The following is a 14140-nucleotide window of genomic DNA, read 5'->3' as shown; positions in this document are numbered from 1 at the left end:
GTCATAGTAAGTAATCTTAAATAAAACCTGATAAGATATCCCAGTTTAAATGAACCTGCCTGTTTGACAAACACGCACATTTAGCATGTTCCTACACAACGGTGAAAGGAATATTTTTGTATTTTAATATAAATCATGTAGGCTTTGCACATTTCAATGTGAAATGGAGCTCAGAAATGCCGGAAAGATACTTTATTTTTAATTTTAAACAGACGTAAGGAACTTTGTATTACATCTTTAAACAGCGTTTGGACAATAAACACGATATGTATTGTGTTTAGTTTTTAGCAGTCAAACCTGCTGTTATTCATGTTTGTTTTCTGCTGTTGTTCCGTATCCAAAGGCAAACACGACGCATTTGCAGGTCATTTTGTCTCAGGGAAGGGGAATAAAGTATTTGGCGGCCGGGTGTAGGGGGACTTCGTGCAGCTGGCCCACCTCCGATTGCAGATCATTTTGTTTGGTCCAATGGAACTGAACAAAACTACAATTCGCAGAAATACATAGGACTGGGTGGGTGCCCTAGAGCCTAGTGTAATAAAGACGTCAACACGAGGTGCCCGCAAGCTCTGAGGGCAGACCGGTTACCCTGGCGAGAGGCTGTCCAACAGGTGGGGATGAACTGACCCATCCCGTCCCTGGGGTGTCAAAAGGATGAACGCCCATCTAGAAACCAGTGATAGCTTTTCGTCGCTGGGTCACGTGACTTGGCATCTGGTCCTCCGAACACCACAGGGACATCGACATGATTGAAGCATTCTGCATGGGCGCTGCTGTACTGTAGCTTCACGTGACAGGCACTGCTGTACCAGGCGCTGCTACACTGGAGCCTGCTGGGCTGAGGACACTACTGCATCCGCAGGGCTAGGGGCACTTCTATACTAGGAACTGCTGGCTTGTGTACTGACTTCTACTGGCCTGTTCTGGCTTCTGCTGAGCCAAGGGCACTGCTGGGTTAATCTCAGCTGTACTGGGCAGTGCTGGTTTAGCGACACCGTACCTGCAGGAGGTGAGCCTATTGAGCATTTCTGGCTGGGACTGAGGCGTACTGGTACATACTGCATGGCTTTCCTCTGGTGTACAGGACGCTCGAGCACCGCTGCCGTTTGCAAGGGACACCTGCAGTTCCTGGACTCGCAGCCACGGGATTAACTGAGGTAATGTGGACATTGCAATGTAGATGCGCCCTCGGGCGGCCTCATCTCCTGTGGGCAGGAGGTGATCCCTTCCCCTGCGCCCGGGAAACATCGAAAGCGGGGCTTGAGTTGGCGGCGCCAAAGCGCTCTTTTTAAAACCTGAACAGTCTTGACAGACCGCGAGGTTTTTCTCTTCTGCCCTCAGTGGATCGAATATCTTTCTTTTTTCTTTCATCTGCCGTTTATGTTTCTCTCTCCGTATGTTGTTTATCTCTACCACCCCCCACCACATTATAGATGGTTGCTTCAAGGTTTCTGACGCGCATTCGCTCACTGATTTTCATTGAATGTCTTTGCAGCTATTCCTTCTACTCGTTTGCTTTAGAAGACAAGATTGTATGACAAACATATTCGAAAAACGTCGAAAAAGAGATATTTGCAGGTGCCTTGCCTACTTGCCCGCACGGTGCAGCTACCGCTCAAAAATGTGTTAGTTTTCTGTTACCATAAAGTGCATTCTGGGACCTGTAGTATTGATGCAGATAAAATGGAAGTCCTTGAATTCGGGACCCTACGCCATGAAGTCATCTGTGCTGCTTGTATTTACTTTGAGTGTTTTGTAAACCTCTGGTTGTCACCTTAAGACAGCTTCGCAGCGCTCTCTTTGTTTGCACAGTTCGCCCTGGAAGGAAGGCCCGCCCCTTTCGCTTGCTTGACTCTTTGAATATATCGATTACATGGAAATCTGCCAGACAATGAGATATGAGGAAAAATAGAAACACTGGGAAAAAGCAGGAGGGAACCGATTTAAGGCTTTTTATTCTGGAGTAAAGAAGGGCTTAGGGAGTGATAAATCAAAAACTATGGGGCTTATTTACAAGCCCCTTGCCCCGCAGGTGTGTTAATTTTAAATATGGGAAAAAGTTACATACAAGGAGCTTGTTAATACGCCCCTATGTGCCTCATGCAGAAGGCCTTTTGTGGCACTTTTGCGCTACTAGAGCATCACTTTTTTGACACAATGTGCTGCAGCATATTTACAAGGCCACACTTTATGTGGCTTTTAATGGCCTTGTAAATATGCGAGAACACTGGGTAAAAGGGATGTTGCATGGGTGTTGCCGTTGGTGCTCCCACGCGCCAACCATGGAATCTGAAGCATTCCACATTTACGAGAAATCGTGAACTAGGGAATGCGGCAGAGTCTGACGTCACCTCAGGAGTAGTATTAGGGAGGGGCAACAAGGAGAAATGTTTTCATTACTCCTAGTTTTTCCTCTTTTTGAGTGCTGCATTTTGCAGCACACATAGAAAGAGGAAATCGCCTCAATTGATTGATTTTGTGCAGAAAATCTATTAGCCTAGTTTTGGAGGCACCCTTGCACCGTGGCGCAATGGTGCCTGCGTTGGCACACGGCAGCCCTTTGTGCGCAAGCGCAGGGGAAAAGGACTGGAATGTGCCGTATCTTATAGATACGGCACATTCCTGCCTTTTTCTTTTAATATAGAGCAGAGCAGCAAGATTCCTCAAGGTGCTCCCTGTGCCAAAACCTTGGAAATGAGGCCCTGTGGGACTCATCTACAAGCTCATTGTGCTGCCGCTGTGCCCTTTTTATTGATGCACCAGCAGCACAGTGGGCTTTCCCATATTTACAAGGCCATGCAAAGTCACCCTTTGTGACTTTTTATGGCCTTGTAAATATGTTTTCCTTTTCCCATATAAGTCTGTGTGAAAGGGGCGTTCCATGGGTGTTGATGTTGGTGTTTCCATGCAACATCCATGGAACGTGACACATTCCAAGATACAGCCAGACACAGAGTTGGCAAATTTGTATGGTAATAAGCAGAGATCCGAAACGTAGACCACAGGTACCCCCCATGTGCACCCCCCACCTCGCCTTCACTTCGGGGGCCCGCAGTGGGCCCCCGAAGTGAAGACCGCATGCCTTTCTGTGGCTGCGATGGCATCTGTTTTTGCCCATTGTAATATGGCTGGCGGTGTCTGATAGACACCGCCACCATATTAAACCTTTTCCGCCCCGGCCGCAATGCGACCGGGGCGGAAAAGCGGCAGACGGTGTTTCCGTCCGCCGCTGTCCCCCCAACATAGTAATATGGCGGTGGGGAAATGGGTGGCGGGTGGGTATGGATGTCTGGCAGATCGCCACCGCCCGCTTGGCGGTGGCGATCCGCCAGACATCCTAATGGGCCCCTTAGTTCTTTGAAAACTACATGAGATCTTGGATAAATCATTTACATTCACATTTACATTTGGATAAATCAATATTCATGCAGGGGCTAGTCCCTGACTGCTGAAGGCGGGTTTTTCCAAGAAATCGGTGTAGATTTTCGGAACTAGTGGAAGTAGCCAATCCGTATTAGGACTACGTGAGCTATGTCTTTTTTTTTTTTTTTTTAAAAACCTTTATTGAGAAACAGGTATAAGTACAAGCGCAGGCCTACAACCACAAGGGCCGGCCGCAAAATCAGGAGAGTCAAAAGAGAACAACATCAATGTGTACGGTAGGATGAATACAGGATAGACGAGCAATGAAATCGTTACACAGTAAGCGCCAGGATAAAAAAGGTTTCATTTTATGATGTATAGAGGAGGCAGAAGCCATATCTACCCGTGTGTCATGCAACATACTCAGAAAAAGAGGGGGGGGACGAGAGGGATGCAGCCCCCTACGCAATCAAATAACCACAGTAGAGCAAAGCCCAGATACATCCAATGCCCATCAAAGGTTCAAAAATAAAGGACAAATCGTAGCAAACAAGTAAATGGGTCACCGCATAGACCGCCCTCCCGCCCCGAAAAAGGAGAAAGTGCAGACACTTACGAAACGAAGGAGAAAGAACAAAGGGACATAGCCCACCCCCTAGAAAGAAAGCAAAAAAGGGACCATAGAAGAAAACAAACTAAAATAACAAACACCCCCCCCCACCCTACATCACTGTAATGGCTATGGCCTATCCCACTAAACAGCGTGCCTGTCGCCCAGAGTCACCCGAAATATAGAAGAAAGAGAAAGGGAATAATAACGAAGGAAAAAGAGAAAGGGATAAAAGGAGAGGAAAAAGAGGGAAGAAAAGGAGAGGAGAGAAGAAAAGAGAGGAGGGGAGCCAGCGATCGAAATACAGAACACCACCCCACCCGCAATAACGGATCACTAGTCGAGGTCAAAAAGGGATACTGAGAAAAGCCTACATAAAGGATGAAGACAGGAACTGTCCAAATGATGAGGCACGGAGATGGCAATTAACAAAACAAAAGTCCCGCAGGCACCCAGGCACGATCACCCCTGGCCACTTCTATGAAAAGCAGAGCTGCCAGACCCCGCCACGGCCAGGAAACAGCATGATACAGTGGGTCCATACCAGTCAGGGAAAGCAAGTGGGATCTTCACAGAACACCGTCTCGGCGAACAAAAAGCAGCCAGGAAAACTCGGCAGCAGTCAGAATGCGAAAGTAACCCAAAGATCCACGTGGCCAAGCACAAAGTCCGGGCTGTCCAGCACAAAGCAAAGAAATCAGGATGTAGGAAATACTGCTGCATCGGCACCGGGTCCACTTGATCCCATGGAATCGAACACCCAGCCGGATAACCCAGCACAGCAGCTGGAGAAGTCTCAACAAGACCAACTCGGGGAGACGACACCGCGTCACAAAATGGCTGAACAACCATGGCGGCGATCCGCAACTCCAGGTCCCGGCAGTGCAAGGACAGGTCGATCCGCAGAGCACCCAGGGCGAACAAGACAGCAGTCCGTGTAGGGGCCGCCCGAATCAAACGAGGTCTGGGGAGAGCAAATGCAGCAACGTCCCTGTCTCCAGGAGGAAGACACTCCGAGGGGCCATCCGCCATCTTGTGCATATCGCCCGCCGCCATTGTCGCATCCGCCGCCAAGCCCACCAGGAGAGCCGGAGGCCCCAGGACACACAGCCGATCCGCGGCGGATGGCGCTCGGCGGAGAAAGGAGAGTCACCAGAAGAACGGGCGTGCTCCCCACCACACTCGGGGGAGCCCTGCACCGTATCCCAGGCGGGACAATCAACAGGAGTGGGCTTCTCACCCGAGGGGTGCCGGACAACGCGGCTTCTCTTCTTCGGGTCGGCAGACAATCAGGCATGCGGGGTGGCCCACCATCGGGGGTGGGTCCGCTCCGGCGCTTCCGGCTCGCGGCTCTCAGGCTCCCACCATCGGGTCTCTTCAGCGGTTCCGGGCCGCCGGCACTCCGAACACCTCCGGGCAGACACAGCACTCGAGGCCCCGGCGTCAGGGCCGGGAAGGCCAGCAAGGTTACAAGGGCAGAACGAGGAAACCACTGCACGCCAGAGCCCCGGAAAAGACGGTAAGCGAAGGCTCTTCCCAGGTAACCAAATTCGGAACACCCCGATCAGGATGAAAGACAGGATAGGCGGCGGGGAGGAAGGGATCTCGGAGCGAGGCGTTTATGCGACTGTTCCGATCGCCATCTTGGCTCCTCCCTCCGTGAGCTATGTCTTAATATGGATATGATTTCTTTAAAAAAAATTTTTTTATTTCTTGGCATTTCGAACAAGAAACAATGTAAAAAGAAACAAAGCACCAGCACAGTGATTCACTGCCGTATGCACATATCAGGCAAAGAAAAGTACAGCTTATCTGAAGCAATAATCAATACTGACAGACAATAAAAAAATCATAGTCACCCCCAATACACTCATGCTAAGCCCTCTAAGGGTTTATCTCACATAGTCCCAAAACCAGACCCTGGTACCTTTGGTCATCAATTACCTACTCGTCCGCATGAATGGGCGAACCCACCTGTTTCCCCCCCGCCGCCGTCATTGGTGTGTCTACCTAATGTGTAGTGGAAACGTCCCCGTCAGTCCTTTTCTCCAGGTACAGTGCCCAGAAGTTCTTGAGTCTATTACGGGGCGGCAATAGATTGCTGTATAACTCAGTTTGTGTGCAACAGTAGAGCATCTCTTTGGACCACTGGGAGAACGTCGGAGCCGGGCCTCGCATCCAGGAAATTGCAACGCACCTCTTGGTGACAAGAAAGGCCATGTCGACAAGTCTTCTATGGTCTGTCGCGATGGTCTTAGAGTACCCTAAAATAGCCAGCAGCGGAGCAGGGACCAGAGAAAGTGCTGTGACTCTATTTACTTCCCCATAAACTGCACACCAAAATGCAGAGAATCTCGGGCAGGACCAGGAAAGATGTAAAAAATCAGCCAGCTGATCACCACATCTCTCACAGCTAGGGCTCTCGCACAGTCCGTATCGAAATAGCCCTTCTGGGGTGTAATAAACCCTCTTTAAAAACTTAAAATGCAACAAACGGTGTCGGCCATTCAGCGATATCGTTTTGATATTGGCGCAGCAATATCTCCACATTTCATCGGGTAATTCGACAGTCAGGTCAGTCTGCCACGCCAGGCGGGGCTTAGTGTAATCCGTTGTTCTTTCAGAAAGGGTGATGCGGTACAGATTCGTTATTAGCTTAGTTGAGGTCTTGGCATTAACGATGAAATCGTATGCCGTAATCACCGGAGGTTCCGCCATGTTCTCCCCCAACAGGTCTTTAAGCGCGTGTCGGACCCTGTGGAATTGAAAGCGTGAAGTGTCCACAGATTCTATCTCATCCCAAGTGCGGGCCCTACCTTCCGAGAATATGTCTCCCATGTGATGAACATTTACAGCAGCCAGCGCTGCCAACACACCCTTATCCCTGCAGGGGGCAAGCCATGAGCACCAGGTCAGGAGCGCCTTTGGGGCATATAGAAGCGAACAGGCTTGCGCATCCATCAGGTGATGCCAAGCGTGCATGACAACATTCAGGGAATCAAGGATGCCCGTCCGACGATCTCTTGGGCGAGACATCAACGCAGGCAAAGGGGCAGGAGCAGCGACAATCGATTCCATACGTATGTGCGGAATATCTGCAGGACCATGTATCCAATAGTACGCATATGCTCCTTGCGCAGCCCGGTAATAAAGCTCCAAGTCCGGAGCATTCAATCTGCCCGCCTCGTAAGGGCGGGTGAGGATTTCCCACGCAACTCGGGGCTGTTTCCCAGCTCATACCAATCGAAGGATAAGCGAATGAAGTTGCTGGAAAAACGCACTAGACAGGACCATGGGTATGTTGCTGAACAGAAACAAGAAATGAGAGAGCACAATCATCTTTATGATGGAAATGCGACCCATCAAGGACAGAAGAAGGGCTATCTACTTAGCCACATCGTCCTCCAACTTAGAAACAGCCACCCTATAGTTCTCTTAAAGAACTACATCAGAATCCGTGTGCAATCGGATTCCCAAATAGCGCACCACATCTGTGGTCCATTGAATAGGATAGTCCGGTTCAATGCGCTTGGTAACAGGCGTGAGTGGAAACATGAGCGATTTAGCCCAGTTGATGTGGATACCTGAAAGTGAGCTGAATAAGACAACCTCACGCAGCACCGTCGGCAGGTTGATCTCCGGTTCACGCACATACAATAATGTGTCGTCCGCGTATGTGGACACAATAAAGTTGTATGAGGGGAACCGGACACCCCAGTGTCCATGATACTCGCGCAAAGCGCATGAGAGAGGCTCTGCCACCAGAGCATAGAGGATAGGTGAGAGGGGGCATCCCTGCCTAGTGCCACGACCTATGATGATGGGGTCCATTGTAAGCAACCCAATACGAACCCGGGCCGTTGGGGAAGCGTAAAGAGTATGCAGAAGCTGGAGGAATAGTTCCCCCACCCCCATGCATCGCAAGACATGCCGCTGGAAAGGCCACTCGACAGAGTCGAAGGTCTTTTCCATGTCCAAAAAGACCGCGACAGCAGAGACGTCCGGTCGAGTGTGCTGGAATGCCGGAAATACCGCCGCAAATTGTAAGTGAGGTTACGACTAGGGACAAAACTCGCCTGCTCCGGGGCGACTAATGTAGTGACCATTGGACTGAGGTGATACGCAAGGACTTTAGCCAAAATCTTAGCGTCAACATTTAATAATGAGAGCGGGCGGTACGAAGAAAAATCCCCAGGGGGTTTCCCAGGTTTGAGAATAGCGACAATTATCGCCTCTCGCATCGTGGGGGCATCTCACCCGCCTCTGCCATATCCTCAACAAGAGTCAATAGCCGAGGGATCAGCAGGTCAGAGAACGTTTTATAAAACGACACAGTGAGACCGTCACAACCCAGTGCACTCCCAGCTCTCATTGACGATAGAGCCCAAACTATTTCCTCGTGCTCGAACGGTCGTGCCAGGAACTCGCGGTGCAAGTTAGCCAGCCAGGGTAGCTCAATATGAGTTAAATAGTCCAAAATACGCTCCTCCGGGGCAGGGCCTCTGGAAGCATATGATTTGGTATAGAACTCTCGGAAACTATCCGCTACCTGCCCTCTGACAAGGGTTCACCCGTCTGGGGGGATCTCACGTCGGGGAGCGATGTACTACTCCTGCGCTGCTTGGTCATCTGTGCTAGAACCGACCCAGGCTGCCCCCCCTCTCCGTAGGCCCGCGCCGTGGCATATTTCCCCAAATGCTTGACCTCTGTATCAGCCTCCTCATGATACTCTCGCAGCGTTTGGGCAAGCTCTTGCACCAGGTCTACACTATGATCCTGTAGGCGGCGAGCCTCAATATCCTTAAGCTGGTCTTCCAGCAGCGCCAGGCACCCTCGTATAGATTTGAGGACCCCCGCATGTTTAGATATGATGACCCCCCGTATGTATGCCTTGAAGGCCTCCCAGACGGTCAAGAACGAGTCTACCGAACCAACGTTATTGTCAAAGAATTCCTCAATATCCACAGCCAGTTCCTCCCTGAATGCATCGTCCAGCAAGGAATAGGGGGGGAAGCGCCATGCAAATGGTGGGAGGCGTTTTGCCGGCACTGTAAGTGTAACGAGGATAGGGGAATGGTCCAAAAAGGTGCGCGGAAGTATCGAACACGCCCGGATCTGAGACAAAAGAGGGGAAGAGGATAACCAATAGTCAATCCTCGTATGAACGTTGTGTGGAGTTGAGTAGTGCGTGTACCCCCCCTGAGTCGAGTGCCTAGATCTCCAGACATCCTGAAGCCCTAAACGTGTCATCTCTGCATCCAGCGTTCTGGCAGCGGCCGAAGGGCGGCGTACGGGGCCATCAGATCTATCCAATAAGGGCTGCCTAGTCATATTAAAGTCGCCCCCCCATAAAACATGTCCTCAACAGCAGTCTCGAACTCTAGCAGCTAAATCAGAATAGAAAGCGGGATAGTCGTAGTTAGGGCCGTAAGTAATCACTATATTTTAGCAGCTAAATCAGAATAGAAAGCGGGATAGTCGTAGTTAGGGCCGTAAGTAATCACTATATGAAAGTCCATACCTTTCCCCATATATTTGGTGATCACGAATCTCCCCTCCCGGTCCGTCGCAATAGGGGAAACGTCAGAGGTGCCTTAGGGTTAAACCATGTCAAAACCCCCCTAGCGTGTGAGGTGAATCCTGCAGCGTGTATGTTATTCAATAAGCCTCTGTAGCGTAGTGTCGGACTGTCCGGGCGTAAGTGGGTCTCTTGTAGCAGCTCTACATCGATCCCGTGTCTCGAGAGGTACTGTATAACTCGTCTAACTTTACGATGGTCATTGAGTCCCCGGACATTCCACGTCAGTAATGTGATGGTGTCTGTAGTGTTACCCTGTTGGGTCATCTCGGGAATAACCACGTGTATGAATGCCTGTGTAGTGCAGTCCGTACCAGTGCCAACCGACCATGTTGCATTACAACTGTGCAAAAAGGTCCATCAATCTGACATAAAACTCGAAACCAATCCCCCCCCAGCCCCAACCCTCCCAACATCCTCCCACGCCTGCCCAACCCCAACATGGCCGCAAAAACCCAACCCCTCCCACAGTATCCAGTCTCCACCTCTCCACCTCCCATTAATTCCAAACTTAAATACAAAAACATCATGCAAGTGGAATACACACCAGGGGGGAAGTAGCTCTCAAAAAGTAACATGTGTCCTTGTCCGGTAAATGCCTCCCCCCGCCTCACCAAAAGAAAGAAAGATGCGTTGCATCGTCATGTGAGGGTACTCCTGTACCTGAGCACATCTAGGTGTAGTCCCATTGACAATAGGAGCCTCCGCTCCACACTCAAAATCACATTACCACCCTCCGGGAATAACTCGTGCAATACCAAGACATCATGTCACTGCTCCAGGGGGCCTCAGTACAGAAACTCGGTGCAACAGGTATGTTGGACCCGGCCTCGTGGCGTGGTCCTACCCCTCCCGCATGGCGAGCCCGGGACAACATCAGCCCTCCATCGACCCACTGTCGCCCCCCTGAACACTACCCTCCATGAACTATCAACGAGAGCAGCCCCCTGGCAACCCACGGCTCTCCCCCCATGGAACCCGGCTCGCCCCAACTCTGCCGGCCCGGCTACCCTGCCAGGCCACCATTTCCGACCCGACTCCATCTTGGGCCCATCACGTCCCGAGCACGTGGCCTCAGCCGGCCCCGGCCCCAGAGAAGCCCCGACATCGAGGCACCAAGATCCCCCCAGGTGGCAGAGTGGCCACTTGACGGATCCCGGAGGAAGGGAGTTTCGATTGCCCTCCAGCCGTCCCCGGACGCCTGGTATCAATCGCCCTCCGGCCGCCCTGGGCGCTGGCTCCACCCCCCTGCTGGGTGTCTGGACACTCTCATCCCGGCCCCTCTGACCCCCAGGCGTGAGGGTCCGGACATCAAAGGACTCCAGTCCTATATCTGGGCCAGCCCTGGATTAGGACGGGAGTTGTATCTTGGAGTCGAAGCCCTGCTGACCTCGTCGCGGCTGATCCTGATAAGAACTCTTGTACTCGGAACCTGGAACCTTGAGGCCCTGCTGACGCTGTCGCGGCCTGACCACGCTGAACCATCTTCAGAGGCCCTGCTGACGCTGTCGCGGCCTGACCACGCTGAACCATCTTCGGAGGCCCTGCTGACGCTGTCCCGGCCTGACCACGCTGAACCGTCTTCAGAGGCCCTGCTGACGCTGTCGCGGCCTGACCACGCTGAACCATCTTCGGAGGCCCTGCTGACGCTGTCGCGGCCCGATCACGCTGAACTATTGTCCGAGCCCTGCTGACGCTGTCGCGGCTCCTTGTACCCCCCAGCTCGAGGATTGAGAGCTGTGCGCTGGGTATCCTCATACCAGTTGGTACCAAGACTGTTCCGCTACCCCCTTTTCCTGATACCAAGACTTTACGGATCCATCGATCCCTTTGTGTATATTGCTACGAGAACTTGCCTTTATCCTTTATATAAAGACTCTTAAGAATCTACTCTCGTGTGGTGTTCCTCTGTAGTGGTGTGAGTATTCGGCTGTTACGATTGTAGGAGAGGAGCCTCGCCCAGGAGGCCTCTCGCCGGTGCTCGGCCTAATTCATAAGGAGAGGTGGGTCTCAGGGTGGTCAGTCAGACATCTTCTCTACCCCCCTAGGATCGCCTTTCTAACATTGGTGGCAGGCGACGGGATCCGAGCCGACGCAAAATCATACAGCGAGTAACTCGCCCACTACTAGCAGAGACACCCAGCAACCATGAATTCTAAGGAAGCCGGAACGACCCTACAGTTCCAGAAGGAACTATTAGAATATTACACCCATAAAGAACTCAAACAGTTTTGCAAAGACTTAGGTATCGCTACCACCGGACTAAGCACCAAAGAGGATTTTAAAGAAGCGCTGCAAACATGGGTGGAGGCCGGAGCGACCCCACCTCAAGCTAACGATGACACTATCCACGAAGTACCCCCGAGAATGGTAACAGTCCCGACGGAGGAAAGAACAGCCAACAGAGACCCGGGCCTCTCCCACGAAGACGCCCAAGAGCGGGAGAGGAGCCGGCTCCATGAGTTGGAGCTCGCCAAACTCCGGCTGGACGGAGAACTCCAACTAGCGGAAAAGAAAATGGCCATTGAGCAACTACGACTACAAGGAGATCTGGAGGAGAGACGGAGGCAGAGAGAATTGGAAGAAAAGAAACTCACGTTCGAGCACGAGCGTGGCCTCAAAGAACTCGAGATTATGGCCAAGAGCGAAGAAGCTGGCGCCACTGTGACCCGAAGCCCCCCGCCTCCTGCCGACACGAAGGTCCACATTCCCAAGGATGTCGTCAAAGAGTACTATAAGAATGACGACATCCAGCAATGGTTTAAGGCCTACGAAGTCGCCATGACTGCGCACCGTATACCCCGGAAAGATTGGGGTGCCGGCTTATGGGGGAAATTCGTCAGCGAAGGAAGAGACACCCTGCTGGAGCTGGCTGAGGACGTGATGTCCTCCTATGATCACATGAAGGACGCCCTGCTCACCCGTTATGGTCTCACTCCTGAGATGTACCGGCAGAGATTCAGAGACTGCAAGAAAATCCCCGGTACTACGTGGGTTGAGTACGTGAACTTTTATAGCAGAGCACTAGAAGGATGGATCAAAGGCAGCAAAGTGTCCACCTACGAGCAGCTGTTCGATCTCATCGTATGGGAGCACCTCTCCAACAACTGCTTTGTCGAGCTTAGACAGCATCTCCTCGACAGCAAAGTGACCGAGCCACGGAAACTCGCCGTCGAGGCCGATCGATGGGTGAGCACCAGGGTCCCCCGGACCCCGATAGGAGAATCAGGACGGAACGCCCAGGGGCACCCCCGCCAGCGAGGCGGCGGAGGGGGCCAGAACCGGAGCCGAGACGTCCCATCGGCCCCGCCCCGGAGTCCGCCCCGGGGGTCACCCCAGAACAACACTTCCCCATCTCTGACCCGAAGAGGGCCCCCCCGCATGGCCGGGGCCCCGGCCGAACCTTACCTGCCACAGATGCCAGCGGCCAGGTCACTTTGCCATTGACCCCCACTGTCCCATGAACCAGCGCCCCGGCACCACCGGGCCTCCGACCTGCCAGTTCGCTGCCGCTGCCCTGGGGGAAGGCGGGGAGGAAGAAGAAGAGGCCTACAACGAGGACCAGACCGAGTGGGAGCCGGCTGCCATGGCCCTGGTCTGTCTGGGCGAGAGAGACATGGTCCCCCGGGCTCCCCTCCCGAGCAACACCCAGAAATACCGTCAGTGGGTCAACATTAATGGGCGACGGGCCGAAGCACTCCGTGACACTGGAGCCAGTGTGATGGCCGTCCGCTGCCACTTGGTGACTCCCGAACAGATCCTACCGAATGTGCTGTGCCCCGTGCTGGCCGCCGATAATTCCGAGACCCTGTGCCAGATGGCCCAAATCCCCTTCGAGTGGGGAGGGGTGTCGGGCAGGCTAAAAGTGACCGTCCAGGACGGCGCCCCCGTGGACTGCCTCCTCGGGAACAACCTCGAGAGTTCCCCCTGGGCCCAGGTCGAGCGAAGAGAGCATCTGGGAATGCTGGGACTACCCGAGTGGGTCTGCGCGACCACCCGATCCATGACGGCCCGGGCCCCAGCCTCGACCGAGGCCGCCCCGACCGAAGAGCAAGAGTGGCCCGCGCCGCCGTCGCCCGCCGTCGATGGAGAAACCGACCCTGAATCCGGGCCCCCAGAGCCCAACCGCGAAGACATCGCCGAGCTCGGCGACATACCTGAATTAGCCCAATGGCGCCAAGAGGGTGGTCCCACCCGAGAACAATTCCGGCAGGAACAGAAGGCCTGTCCCTCCCTCGAGGGAACCCGGCAGCAAGCCACAGCCCAAGCCGCCAGGGACACCTCGGGGTCCCACTGGGTCTACTGGGACCACGGCCTCCTGTACAGCGAACAGAAAATTGCCGAACTGGGGGCCAGTCGAGTGTTGGTGGTCCCCCTCCGAATCAGAGACTTCCTCCTGAACCTGGCACACAACCTGCCCCTCGCTGGGCACCTGGGGCAGGACAAAACTTACAGCCGCCTGGTGACCCACTTCTACTGGCCCAAGATGCGCAACGATGTGAGCAATCACTGCAGGACCTGCCCGACCTGTCAAGCCAGCGGGAAGAGCGGGGGAAAAGTCAAGGCCCCGATCCAACCCTTTCCCGTGG

General features: G+C 53.1%; 1 protein-coding gene across 2 annotated transcripts in view; it reads left to right on the top strand.

Moving 5' to 3' along the window:
- Nucleotides 1-951: 951 nt before the first annotated feature.
- The window catches only part of LOC144823341 (NXPE family member 4-like), a 411382-nt gene continuing 398193 nt past the window's right edge, over nucleotides 952-14140 (top strand). For both annotated transcript variants that reach the window (XM_078681792.1, XM_078681790.1), the window contains exon 1: nucleotides 952-1157. The gene's annotated coding sequence lies outside the window, so the exon portion shown is untranslated. The remainder of the gene's footprint in view (nucleotides 1158-14140) is intronic.

Source organism: Lissotriton helveticus, chromosome 3_1, assembly GCF_964261635.1.
Source record: "Lissotriton helveticus chromosome 3_1, aLisHel1.1, whole genome shotgun sequence".
NCBI classification, from domain to species: domain Eukaryota; kingdom Metazoa; phylum Chordata; class Amphibia; order Caudata; family Salamandridae; genus Lissotriton; species Lissotriton helveticus.
The sequence above is the reverse complement of the archived record's forward strand: the minus strand, read 5'-3'. Positions and strand labels throughout refer to the sequence as shown.